Source organism: Pseudochaenichthys georgianus, chromosome 23 (genome assembly GCF_902827115.2).
Source record: "Pseudochaenichthys georgianus chromosome 23, fPseGeo1.2, whole genome shotgun sequence".
NCBI lineage: Eukaryota > Metazoa > Chordata > Actinopteri > Perciformes > Channichthyidae > Pseudochaenichthys > Pseudochaenichthys georgianus.
The window spans coordinates 841,001-855,152 of record NC_047525.1 but is presented as its reverse complement, the minus strand read 5'-3'; the positions used below and the strand labels follow the sequence as shown (position 1 = coordinate 855,152).

The 14,152-nt window shown below is 45.9% G+C and overlaps 1 protein-coding gene across 2 annotated transcripts in view; it reads right to left on the bottom strand.

The window, feature by feature from the left end:
- The window catches only part of tmem94 (transmembrane protein 94), a 47,072-nt gene that overhangs the window by 25,035 nt on the left and 7,885 nt on the right, over positions 1 to 14,152 (bottom strand). The window lies entirely within an intron of this gene.

The following is a 14,152-nucleotide window of genomic DNA, read 5'->3' as shown; positions in this document are numbered from 1 at the left end:
AACCTGCTATTGTGGACAGATTCAAAATCAGACCCTCGTTATTGAGCGAGAGAAATGTGATTGGTTTTTTCCCTCTGTGTTTTTGTTCAATAGAGCAAATAAACGCTCCCACGTCCTGTGAGAAGGTTTTTGTTTTTTTATGAATACTGCCAAGACACATGCTTCATCCAGCTGTGTGTTCTGTGTGTGTGTGTGTGTGTGTGTGTGTGTGTGTGTGTGTGTGTGTGTGTGTGTGTGTGTGTGTGTGTGTGTGTGTGTGTGTGTGTGTGTGTGTGTGGCTCACACTGACAGCAGTACACGGCTCCACCAGGAACATTATATTAATGAAGACTATTTTGTTAAGATCTTACTTCTTATGTCAAATTAATAAATATTGCCTTAAATCATTGCAGGAAAAAATAATTATCCATCGCTTTCCCTAAATGGCTTCAATTTCAAATCAATGCTGTTATCAATTCCTTTTCTGAGAATTGATCAATCAAAGCGATGGGTTGAACACTTGTCTTTGCCTTGAGAATACTTGATGTGTGGTAAAGCTGTATCTGGTGTTAGTGGGAAAGAAACTTTTCCCACTCTCCATGTCACTATGAGGAGGTGTGTGTTTTTCAAAAGGCCTGCGCATACGCCAACACAAAGACATACACATCATAAAAATGCCCAAACATACACACACAGAGTTCAGCTCTCAAGCATCCCACACAGGCAAGCTATAAATATCTCCCCATGTCCCAAGAGAAACAAAGCCTGAACCAGTCCTCCAGACAGACGTGAACGAGAGTGAACTAGTGAAGCAGAGTCTGCTCACAACCAGGGAGGATCTCCATGAACCTCACCAACCAATCAAGAGCATTAGAACAACATACATCTGACTGACACTTTCACTCACATCCTGTTACATTACTTTAGCCTTGAGGAGAATGTGTTCAGCTTCAGACACACAGAAACACACAGCAGTCAGTTTGCTGTGTGAGAGGCTTTACTCTGAGGGATATCCCTTTGCCTGCATTCAACACCACGCTCTGCTTTGCTTCACTCACACCTGGATTCCTGCTGATGGGTTCCACGGGTAATATCCAACGGCAGCCGTGCTTTGTGACAAGACTCAGTACATGTCTGAAACTAGTTCTAAGGATGTGAATAAAGTCCAACTGGAGCCTGCTCATGTCTACAGTCAGGAGAGAGAGGCTGCAGAATGTCTCTGGTCAGTGGGCTGCAGAACACAGAGCTGCTGCCAGCTGGATCTCCATTCAGAAACAGTGTGTGTGCCTCACTCGGTTCATCTCAGTGCAGCAGCCGCTTGGGTACCAAGCAACACAACCCAGACTACAGTGAGGGGGGCTCAATGTGGCCAGTCACTCATAGTGTGTGTGTGGGGGGCTCTTGTGATGTGAAGAAGAATGCCAACCTGGTCTGTATAAGCTTATAATATGTGCCTCTCTTGCAGGCTTAGCGTTTTTAGCAATGATTTAGGGCTGCATGCAGAGGATATAGAAAGAGAATGAGTAGAGAAGATGGCTGACAGATTGACAAACACAATTACAACTAAGTAAAGCAAAGCAACAGAGGGACACATTATTTAAAGTTTCCCGCTTAAAATGTAAAGGCAAGTAACATCGGTGATTTAACATCTACAATAGGCGCTTTCACACCGCAGTACTTTTCCCACAAAGGGTCATCTGAACTTAGTTCATGAGAACTCTTTAGTTCTCATGAACTAAGTTCAGATCGCGTTCACACCGGAATAAGTTCCCTGAGGGAAGATTACGCAAATGACGCCGCTGACGTCACTTCTTTTTCTGCATTGGGTTTACTGTCAGGCCGCAAACAACTTCACTGCGTATACTGCCACCCGAAGTCCCCGGCCGGAAGTCCCCGGAGTCCCAGCAGCTTCTACTGAAGCCTTCCGAGTAAATCGCCAGAACGCCGACACCTCCTCATCTCCACCGCTCCCATGTTTTCTTTTGTGTTGCCATAAGTTAGTCTCTCTGCGTCTCTGCGCTGGGCTAATGCTAATAATGCTAATAATGCTAATGCTAATAATGCTAATGCGAGGATAATAAAATGGCGGCTTCACAAAACCTTTTGGGAGTTTTACGGGGCGTGGTTTGCAATTCGCCCAGCCAATCAGACATCGGAACCTTTGGGATCGCTAGGGGCGTCTAATGGAGTAGACGGATCTAACAGGTGGTCCTGGTACTTCATAATAAATCTATTAACATCCTGCTGAGGTCACGTGAGAAGGATTTCAAGATGGCGCCTGTGTCGGCATGCCGCTCCCTCAGCTCTCTGCCTTTAGCTATCCTGTTTTTGTTTTATGTTTGTCAGAATGTCCCTGCTCTGCTTGTCTATTATCGCCAAGCTCTCCTCCACCTAAGACCCTCACTGGAGTTTATACTGCTGCCCAAACCTATATCTGGCAACCGTAAATCGACCCCCCCCCCCTCTACTGTCAGATATTCCCACCTACCTGCGCCGGTTGCCCTGCATCCTGCCTCACCGAAAGCGCTTTAGGCGACGGGGAAAGCGTGGTGGGCGCTTGTCCATCAAAAAGCACACCTGACGGCTTCTTCCGTGACTTATCCACGCATCAGATGTCATGGCCCTCCCGCTGCACACCATCCGAGGGTTCGGTGGATTCGCCCTGTTTTTCCGGAGCTGCGGCCTCTGCTGGGCCCGCTGGCAGCTCCTCCTGCCCCACTGACTGCTCCCGGTCCGCGCGGAGTTCAACACGCACATCTTCGTCAGCTGAGACGCACTACACCTTCGGCCAGCCCGGAGAGAAACCTCTGCATGGCTTTGCTAAATGCTAGGTCAATAGCAAACAAGACGTTCCTGTTAAACGACTTCTTCACCTCTCATGATCTGGATTTAATGTTCCTGACGGAGACCTGGGTCCACACCGGCGAGTATGTACCGTTTTCTGAACTTCTTCCTCCCGACTGTACTTTCTTCAGCTCCCCCCGTACCACCGGCCGTGGTGGGGGTATAGCTTCAGTGTTTAGAGATAATCTCCAATGCCGTTTGCTTCACCCAGTAACTAGCTATGCTAGCTTTGAGTTGCAGCTTTTTGAATTGAACCTAGCCTCGCCTATTCTCTGCGCAGTCGTGTATCGTCCGCCAAAGTACAATAATGATTTTATAACTGACTTTTCTGACTTTCTGTCCGGGATCATGGTGAATGATGATCGTGTTTTGATCTGCGGAGACTTTAATGTCCATGTGTGCTGCGAGTCTAAACCTCTGGTTAGGGATTTTTTAAACCTCCTCGACTCTTTCGGTCTCATTCAGTCTGTGGCTGGCCCAACACATGATAAAGGACACACCTTAGACTTAGTATTATCGTTTGGATTGTCTATCTCTGTGGATGAAATCTGTGCAGGAACGCGTATCTCAGACCATTTCCCGGTTCTGTTTACAACCTCGATCCCTTCTGCGGGAGTCGAATCACGTGCTCCTGCGCGTTGTCTGCGTTCAATTAACCCCTTGACTGCCTCACAGTTTTCAGATGCTTTTAATACTTATCCGATTTGTAAATTAGAGGTGAACTGTGCTCTTAGTGCTGATGAGCTTATCTCTTTGTTTGATTCGACATGCACACTAATACTGGATTCCGTTGCTCCTTTTACGCTTAGACGCAACAAAGTTCTCTCAGAGCCGTGGCTCAATGATTGTACTCGCGCTTTTAGTCGCGCTTGTAGTCGTGCAGAGAGAAAATGGAAAAAGGATCAACTTCATTTCTCCTTAGAAATTCTTCATGCTTGCCTTTCCGATTATCAGACGGCAGTCAAAGCAGCCAAAACAGAGTATATTTCTCTGTTAATCTCCAAAAACAGCCATAAACCTCAAGTTCTTTTTAATGTCCTTAATTCGATCATTAATCCTTGTGATGCTTCTCCAATTGTGCCATCGACTACTCTCTGCGATACATTTCTTACATTTTTGATCGAAAAAGTATCTGCTCTTAGGCTAGCCTATACTAGTGCTACCCCAGATCCTGCTCCCTTTCTGTGCCCTGCTGTCCTCGACCATTTTGAGCCTGTATCCCTCTCTTCTCTCTCGGAAGTAGTCAAGCACCTGCGGCCGACAAACTGCACCTTAGACAGCATTCCCTCTCGCTTCCTCAGAGATGTTTTTGAATCAGTTGGAGCAAGTGTTTTATTGCTTGTAAACACCTCTCTTAGCTCAGGATGTGTCCCAGCTGCCTTCAAACATGCCGTGGTGCAGCCACTACTTAAAAAGAAAAATCTCGATCTCTCCATTCTCGCAAATTTCAGGCCCATCTCCCAGCTACCCTTTTTATCTAAAGCCCTGGAGCGAGTAGTCTATGCCCAGTTGCAGTCATTTTTAACCACGCATGGTATCCATGAAAAATTTCAGTCTGGCTTTAAACCTATGCATAGTACTGAAACAGCCCTTTGAAGAGTTTGTAATGATCTGCTCTTAGCCGCCGATTCAGGCAGCCCAGCTGTTTTGGTGCTGTTAGATTTAACTGCTGCCTTTGACACTGTGGATCATAAGGCGCATTCACACCGCAATACTTTTCCCACAAAGGTTCATGAGAACTTAGTTCATGAGAACTCTTTTGTCGCGTTCACACCAAAAAGAGCCGGTACTAAAATTAGTTCATGAGAACCTTTTTACCCCCTTTTCAGTCCCTGCTAGAGAGCAGGGACTTTCGTGGGAGAAAAAGGTTCCTATTCCTGATTGGCTGGGCGGATTGCAAACCACGCCCCGTAAAATCCCAAAAAGTTTTGTGAAGCCGCCATTTTATTATCCTCGCATTAGCATTATATTAGCCCAGCGCAGAAACGCAGAGAGACTAACTTATGGCAACACAAAATAAAACATGGGAGCGGTGGAGATGAGGAGGTGTCGGCGTTCTAGCGATTTACTCGGAAGGCTTCAGTAGAAGCTGCTGGGACTCCCAGCAGCTTCTACTGAAGCCTTCCCCAACTCCGGGGACTTCCGGCCGGGGACTTCGGGTGGCAGTATACGCCGTGAAGTGGTTTGCGGCCTGCCAGTAAGCCCAAAGCAGAAGAAGAAGAAGTGACGTCAGCGGCTTCATTTGCCTAATCCACCCCCAGGGATTTATTCCGGTGTGAACGCGATCTGTTCATGAGAACTAAAGAGTTCTCATGAACCTTTGTGGGAAAAGTACTGCGGTGTGAATGCGCCTAGTGTATCCTGTTGTCATGGCTTGAACAGTCCGCAGGCATTACAGGCTCTGCTCTTGCATGGTTCAGGTCTTATTTGACGGACCGTAGCTTCTCAGTGCAGTTAGGTGTCTTCTCCTCTGCCAAAGCCCCTCTTACCTGTGGGGTTCCCCAAGGCTCGATTCTGGGCCCGATCCTTTTTCTATTGTACATACTGCCCCTAGGTTCAATTCTTACAAAACATAATATCCCCTTCCATTGTTACGCTGATGATGTACAGATCTATCTGCCTCTCAATCAAAATGCCAACTCATTACAGCAGTTGAAGGACTGCTTAACAGAGATTAAATCCTGGTTGAGCCAAAACTTCCTCACCCTTAATGAGAGTAAGACCGAGGTCATCTTTTTTGGACCCCAACCAACAGTCTCCCCGGTTGATATTCTGGGCTCCCTCAATAAAAATATCCTCCCCTCTGTTCTGAACCTTGGAGTGACCTTCAACAGCGCCTTTATATTTGATAAGCAGGTTAGCACTGTAGTCAAGACCTGCTTTTTCAAAATACGACTATTGGCTAAGACCAAGTCGTTTTTATCTTTTAAAGACCTAGAAAGGGTTATTAATGCCTTTGTTACCTCAAGACTGGATTACTGCAACGCTCTGTATGTGGGTATGTACCAGGCCTCAATTAGACCGCTCCAGCTAGTTGAGAATGCAGCTGCACATCTTCTCACTGGCCATACAAAGCGCGACCATATCACCCCAATTCTGGCTTCATTGCACTGGCTTCCAGTTCGGTTCAGAATAGAAATTAAACTCCTTTTATTTGTTTTTAAAGCCCTAAATGTGCTGGCTCCTGCCTATATAGCCGAACTCCTCCATCGCTACATCCCAGGCAGAGCCTTAAGGTCGGCTGATCAGCTGTTGTTGATAGTGCCTAAGACCAGGCTTAAAACCCGAGGGCATCAAGCTTTCGCAGCGGCTGGCCCTAGGCTCTGGAATACTTTGCCCCTCCATGTGAGGTCGGCCCAGACCCTGGGTTTTTTTAAATCAACACTTAAAACTCACTTTTTCTCTTTGGCTTTTGTTTAATTATCTATTTATTCATTTATTTATTTATTCATTAATTTAGTTCTTTATTTTAATATTTATAACATAGGATTTCATAAAGTATTTTTAAAATAGTTTATACATTATTCAAATATAGGAATAGTAGACAGGATTACTTAAAATATAGTACCTTATATTTCATCTTTTTTCCCTTTAGACCCTTGCGGTTTATTCTTAAAAATCCTTACCCTTACACACCCCCATTTTCCCTCTGCTGGTCCATGGCCTTGTAGAGGGTAACGGTCCCCTCTGCTGGTCCATGGCCTTGTAGAGGGTAACGGGGTGCAGAGTCGCTTAGATAAGCGGGGGAGTGCATCTGACGAAGAGATAGGTTGTTGTGCTCCCTATCTCTGTTTCTTATCTATATCTAATAGAACTGCTCGGGTCTTGATAGATTGAGTGGGGAAGTTCATGAGATCTTTCTAGATGGTTATCAAGAATAACTCTTATCCAATGACCTTCCCCCTCTCTGCCTGTGTCTGTGTATTCTCTTGTTCCAATTAACCCAGCCAAATCTTTCTTCTTGTTTTGTATCTATATCTACGCCGGGAACCGGAGTCGAGGCTGATCCTCTTGCTGTAGTCCTGTGTCTTGGATCCTCTATCCTGAGTTCTGGATTAAGTCGTGGACTTCGGGTCGTGGCTGAACCTGTCTCTGCGGTCCTGCCTTGGGTCTCGCCATGCTGCTTCCCTGATGGCTTCCTCAGGATTGTAGCTGACATCCTCGTGGATTCATCTTCTCATTACAGACACATGCATTTCCTAACATTCGGTCTATATGCTGTAAAATGTATTATCTCTTCGATTTACACACGGCATCTATTGCACGTCTGTCCGTCCTGGGAGAGGGATCCCTCCTCTGCTGCTCTCCCTGAGGTTTCTCCCATTTTTCCCCCTTAAATTGTGGGTTTGCTCTGGAAGTTTTTCCTTGTACGATGTGAGGGTCTAAGGAGAGGGTGTCGTTTTTCTCATACTGATATTCCGAATAATCTGTGCTGTTGTATTTGCTGTAAAGTGTCTCTACTGTAGGTTATTTTCATTTGATTTATTTGGTCGAGCACTTTGGCTCGACCAAAAATCATTTATAAATGTGCTATATAAATAAAACTTGATTTGCTATTTTTTGTTCTAATACGACCAAAACTTGACCCAGTTTAAGATTAAAGCTAAATCTGTGATCTACTATTGGGATATACAGTGGGGCAAAAAAGTATTTAGTCAGCCACCAATTGTGCAAGTTCTCCCACTTAAAAAGATGAGGCCTGTAATTTTCATCCTAGGTATACCTCAACTATGAGAGACAGAATGAGAAGAAAAAAATTCCAGAAAATCACTGACTGATTTTTAAAGAATTTATTTGCAAATTATGGTGGAAAATAAGTATTTGGTCAATAACAAAAGTTCATCTCAATACTTTGTACTTTGTACTCTCAACACGTCTAGTTCTATTTTGGTTTCATCTGACCACATGACATTCTCCCAATCCTCTTCTGGACCATCTAAATGCTCTCTAGCAAACTTCAGACAGGCCTGGACATGTACTGGCTTAAGCAGGGGGACACGTCTGGCACTGCAGGACTTGAGTCCCTGGCGGCGTGGTGTGTTACTGATGGTAGCCTTTGTTACTTTGGTCCCAGCTCTCTGCAGGTCATGGACTCGGTCCCCCCGTGTGGTTCTGGGATTTTTGCTCACCGTTCTTGTGATCACGTTGACCCCACGGGGTGAGATCTTGCGTGGAGCCCCAGATCGAGGGAGATTATCAGTGGTCTTGTCTGTCTTCCATTTTCTAATAATTGCTCCCACAGTTGATTTCCTCACACCAAGCTGCTTACCTATTGCAGATTCAGTCTTCCCAGCCTGGTGCAGCTCTTTGGTCTTGGCCATAGTGGAGTTTGGAGTGTGACTGTTTGAGGTTGTGGACAGGTGTCTTTTATACTGATAACGAGTTCAACCAGGTGCCATTAATACTGTTAACAAGTGGAGGACAGAGGAGGCTCTTAAAGGAGAAGTTACAGGTCTGTGAGAGCCAGACATCTTGTTTGTTTGGAGGTGACCAAATACCAATACCCACTGTATGTGCCTCCAAAGGTGAACAAGACGACTGCTAGCTTAACCAGTAGCATGGTTAAGGCTAAGGATCAACGCAACGAGATGCTAGAGGACATCCGCAGAATTGTAAGGGAAGTGATTCCGGATGAAGTTTCCTCGCTCAAGAGAGACATTCAGCTTGCAATTGCACCAGTAAGAGCTGAATTGGATGAATGTAAGACTCAACTTGCTGATCATGAGGAAGGTTTAAACACCCTGGCCGCCCGGATTGACTCTCTGGAAGCCCGCAGCACTCAGCTAGCTAAAGACAACGCTAAATTACAATTGAAAACAGATGACCTGGAGAATAGAGGGAGACGTTGCAATCTACGTATTGTTGGAATACCAGAAGGTGTTGAACAAGGCAACCCTACTACGTTCATCTCTAACATGCTTCACGAATTGTTTACTGGACTGGAGAAAGCACCGGTACTTGACCGTGCTCACCGTGTACCCGCTTCCCGACATAAAGACGGAGAGCGCCCACGCTCCTTCCTCTGTAAAGTTCATCTTTTTCAAGTGAAAGAGGAAATGTTGAAACTCTCACGTCAGAAAGGCAAGCTAGTCTCGGTGGCACCCAGATTTTCATATTCCCTGACTACAGCGCAGATTTGGACAAGCGCAGAGCTGCATATAATGAGGTGAAGGCTGTGCTTCGCAGGGCAGACGTCAGACATGGGCTCCTTTACCCGGCACGACTGCGGATCACTTTCGGCAGTGAGACGAGGATTTTCGAATCTCCCCAATCCGCGATGGAATACTACACTACGAAGATAAAGCCTACAGCCGGAAATATGTGAACATTTGTGCTGTTTGTGCCAAGCGGGTCGTCTGTTAAATCAAGGAGTAGTTTACCACGGACTGGAAATCGGGATCGGAATGCTCCGGGTGGATGAGGCCTGATTTATCTCGAGAATTACGCTGCTTATATCTTGAAAATGCCTCATGCAAGGGCCTTTCTTTCTTCGTGATCATATTCCTTATAACGTTTAAACAGACTTTTCATTCACGGGAACTTTTGAGACTCTTTCCCTGAGATCTCCTCCTGCAGGTTTGGTCTGTCTTGAAGATGTTTTTAAAACTCTCTCAGAAGTGTTTGAAATTCCTCTCAATCAGTCTCTTTGGAGTTGTTGCTAGAGAAGCTCAACTTCCAAAATATAAATTAAATGCCATTGCTTTTGCATCGTTGATAGCTCGACGACTAATTCTTCTTAAATGGAAGGATGAATCACCACCAACCCATACGCACTGGATTAGAGACCTGTTGCAGTGTTTGCGTCTGGCGAAAATCCGGTCTACTCTGAAGGGATCTACTGATAGATGTGATCAGGCCTGGCAGCCATTGATCACACACGTAGAGAAGTGCAAGCTGGACTTAACTCTTTAAAGAAGATTGTGTATAGATTTGAGTGTTGCTGAATCTGGGCTACTACCATTTCTAAAGCAATATTGTATGTTTTGCATATATTTTGTCTTTTTGTTTGTCGTTTGCTTTGTATGTTTTTTTATTTATTTAAGTTTTGTATCATTTGTGAGAACGTGTACACTAATCTCATTTACTCTGTTTTTTGTTTTGTTTTTTCTTTCATGCTGGTGTAGTGGTGGGGGGTATATTTGATCTGCTTTTTGGCAGTCTGGTTTAAATGTGCACTGTTGCATCTACAGTATGTATGCGACTGCTCAATGACATTCTGTATGATTTTTCTTTGTAAAAAAAAAATAACTTTCAAAAATAAAGTGTTAAAAAAAGAAAAGAAAAAAGAAATAGGAACCTTTTTCTCCCACGAAAGTCGAGAAGCCCGTCACTGCAGTGCGCAGTGCCTCAATGAGCTCGATGTGGGCGGGAACTTAACGTGGGCGGAGCTTCACAGATGACACGTTGCATCCTGTTCTATTTCGTATATGGCTTCGCCCTCTAAGGCTATCGTTATTGGGTAATCCCCTTGCGCACCCGCGCAGCACTGAAACACTTGTAGTCCACGCCCACCCGCAAGGTGGGCCCCACCCACGGGCTCCCTTCCGGTATAAATAGGAAGGAGGCCCGACAATCTGCTCCCTCTTTTCTTCAGCACACCGTTACTGAAGCACAAGAGACACTTCAATTGCAGAGTAAACATGAGTAACAATTGTGTGAGAGATTGTCTCTCATGTGGCTCTGGGTTCATAATGAGTTATGACCAGACACAGTATGTGAATCCTGCCTGGGGTCAGAGCACGCATACGTACGCGGCTCTAAACCAGCAGGTAGCATGCACACACTGTGCCCGCCTCCCCTCGGGCGACAGGAAGCGGAGAGCGGACGCTCTTGCTGCTGCGGCCGAGGAGGACGATTGGCCCGTCCAGGCTTACGAGCCCGCGGACGGGGGCCTCGTGTCCCCGGGGCCGAGTGCCGGGCAGGACTCCGACAACTCCTGCCCCGCCTCCCTCCACGGTTCACCGTTCGGTTCTCCCCTCCCTCCGGAGCAGGGTGCCAGCTTGGCGGCCGAACATGCTTTCCCCCTCTCCGTCACCGGCGATAGATGGCATCCTAGGGGAACTGCCGGAGATCTCCCCGTTCCCCTAGCTCAAGAGAGGTGTGCTAGAATACACCCAGTACAACCATTTAGAATGTCCTTAAGAAGAAAGCAAGCACTGGTGTACTGAGCATCAGACTTCAAACTGGTAGACCGAGGAAAACATCAGCAGCTGAGGACAGAAACATCGTGAGAACTGTAAAGAAACATCACCAACGACCTCCAGAGGGCAGGAGTGAAGGTATCAGAGGCTACACCAGAAGATGCAAACCACTCATTGGCAATGACAGGAGGAAGGCCAGATTTCAATTTGCCAAAAAGTACAGAGACGAGGCTCAACAGTTCTGGGACAACGTTTTATGGACTGACGAGTCAAAGATGAACCTTTACCAAAGCGATGGAAGGCCAACGTGTGGAGAAAGAAAGGATCTGCTCATGATCCCAAACACACGTCTCATCTGTGAAACACGTGGAGGTGATGTCATGGCCTGGGCTTGCATGGCTTCTTCTGGACGGGCTCATTGATCTTCATTGATGATGCAACACATGATGGCAGCAGCCAAATGAACTCAGAAGTCTACAGAAACATTTTGTCGGCCAATTTAAAGAGAGATGCAACCAAACTGATCGGGAGATCCTTCATCGTGCAGCAAGACAACGACCAAAGCACACTGCCAAAAGCACCAAGGAGTTTATCAGGGAAAGAAGTGGAAGGTCTGGCCAAGTCAGTCTCCAGACTGAAACCCTATAGAGCGTACAGTTACCGGCTGAGAGGAGACTGAAGGGAGAAACCCCGAAACCAACAGCACCTGAAAGAGGCTGCGGTGAAAGCCTGAAGAGCATCACAGAGAAGAAGAATGCAAACGTCTGGTGATATCAATGCAGGATTGATGCAGTTATTGCAAGTAAAGGAATGTGCAACTAAATACTAAGTATTATTCACTTTTCACACTATTTTAAGAAGTCTCTGTTCACTTTCGTGGGTTTAAACAAAAGGTGCCATCGTCTCAGTTGTTCAACAGATCTAGGTGTGAATAGCTGGCATGAAAAGCTGAAATGCTGACCTTTTGTCTCATATCCATCTTCTACTGTCCGACCGGATTGTTTTCAGTGTGCAGCAAAAATCAAACAATTGGCCTCGCTGTTCCAATCGTGTTGGAGGGGACTGCATCAGATCAAAGGTACAGTCTTGCACTAAATTGATTATAATGCAGTGACATTAAAGGAAGAGACAATGAGCAGATACATTTGTTGAACTTGTTCACACTAAAAGCAACTCTCAAACAATCACAATATTTACAATGAATCTTGCTGAATGCTGGTGGATTGATCAAAACCATTAAAGGGTAACAATACTTGTTATGAAAGAAGTGACATGTAGGATATCCTGGATACGGTGCAAGACTCAATGGTCTCCGAGTTTCTGCATGCATTATTTAGCCATCATACCTTCAAAACAAATATGAATGAATAGAACTGAAATGTTCCCTGTCATCAACACGATGTGATGTCATTCCAATGTGTAACAGGAACAGGCCTGCCCTCCCTCTAAGACAGGATCACTCATGTCCGTTAGAAGGGTGGCTTCGTGCTTCTGACAGTAGTGTTGTGAGTGAATGATTAGAACAGAACACAGCACATTAGTGTTGTACGGTGTACCGATACTTGAAAGGTACCGCGATACCCTGCCGTTAAAAACGGTACGATTCCTCCGTTTCATTAGTATCGGTACTTTAAGAATGACGGGGAAAAGTACTCCGGTGAGAAAGTGCCGTTTTAATAAGAGCCGTGTGTGTTCAGCGCTCTGCTTCCACTCCCTGCACTGCAGCCGTGCCTGCTGTCCCTCCCCTCTCAAGCATGCTCCAAGTCCCTCCCCTCTCTCGTGCACGCTCTAGCTGCCAGAGCATGTAATCACACGTTACTACAGCTTAAGCACTCACAACTCTCCTTCTCTTAGCGACTGTAACTCCACAGTTGCCTACACTCTTTTCGGGTTTGCTAACGGTAGCTACTTTAGCTTGATAGCTAGCCATGGCTCTTTCCCCACCTTCTGGTGCTATTTCCTGCTCTTCCTGTCTCATGTTTGGTTACTTCCCGGCCTCCCTTACTGGTAAGGATACATGTGTTAAATGTAGTATAGTTGTTAGGTTGGAGGCGGGAATCATAGCCATAGAAGCCCGGCTCCGCATCTTAGAAAGTAACTCAGTTAAAGTAAAGCCCATGTTAGCATGTGCGGACCGGCAAAATGTAGCTCCTCTTAGCCGTCCCCCGGCAACTCCCGAGCAGCAGGGAGGCTGGGTGACTGTTCAGAAGGGGCATAACGCGAAACCCGCAGGTCCCCACCAACCCGTTCACGTATCTAACAGATATTCCCCACTCAGCGAGACACCCGCTGAGAAGCCAACTCTGGTTATTGGTAGCTCTATTATGAGACACGTGAATTTAGAGACCGAAGCCTCCACAGTCACATGCATTCCGGGGGCCAGAGCGGGCGACGTTGAGGCGCATCTTAAACTGCTGGCTAAAGATAAACGTAAATACAGTAGGATTGTTATTCACGTCGGTGGTAATGATGTTCGTTTACGCCAATCAGAATGCACAAAACTTAATGTGGAGTCGGTGTGTAGTTATGCTAAAACAATGTCGGACACCGTAATCTTCTCTGGTCCCCTCCCCAATCTGATCAATGATGACATGTATAGCCGCATGTCATCATTTCAGCGCTGGTTGTCTTGGTGGTGCCCAGCAAACAATGTGGGCTTCGTAAATAATTGGACAGCCTTCTGGGGAAAACCTGGTCTGATTAAGAGAGACGGCATTCACCCTACTTTGAAAGGTGCAGATCTCATTTCGGCAAACATTTCAGGGCTTTGTGGACGTAATCCATGACAAACTGGAGTTGAGACCAGGAGGCAGAGTCGCAGTCTTACACGCTTCTCTGCGCTCTCTCCTAGGCAGTCACCCATTGGAATCCCGAACCCAATAAAATACCCAATATTAGCGGTGTGTGTGTGTGTGTGTGTGTGTGTGTGTGTGTGTGTGTGTGTGTGTGTGTGTGTGTGTGTGTGTGTGTGTGTGTGTGTGTGTGTCTGCCCAAGGACAATTTAAGGTAAAACCTAATAGAGGTGTCATACATAATAACCTAATAAAAGTAAATGTAACAACTACTACAGTGCAACAAAACAGGAAGATTAAATGTGGTCTCTTAAACATAAGATCTCTAGCATCTAAAGCAATATTGGTAAATGATTTAATATCAGATTATAATATTGATATATGCTGTCTCACTGA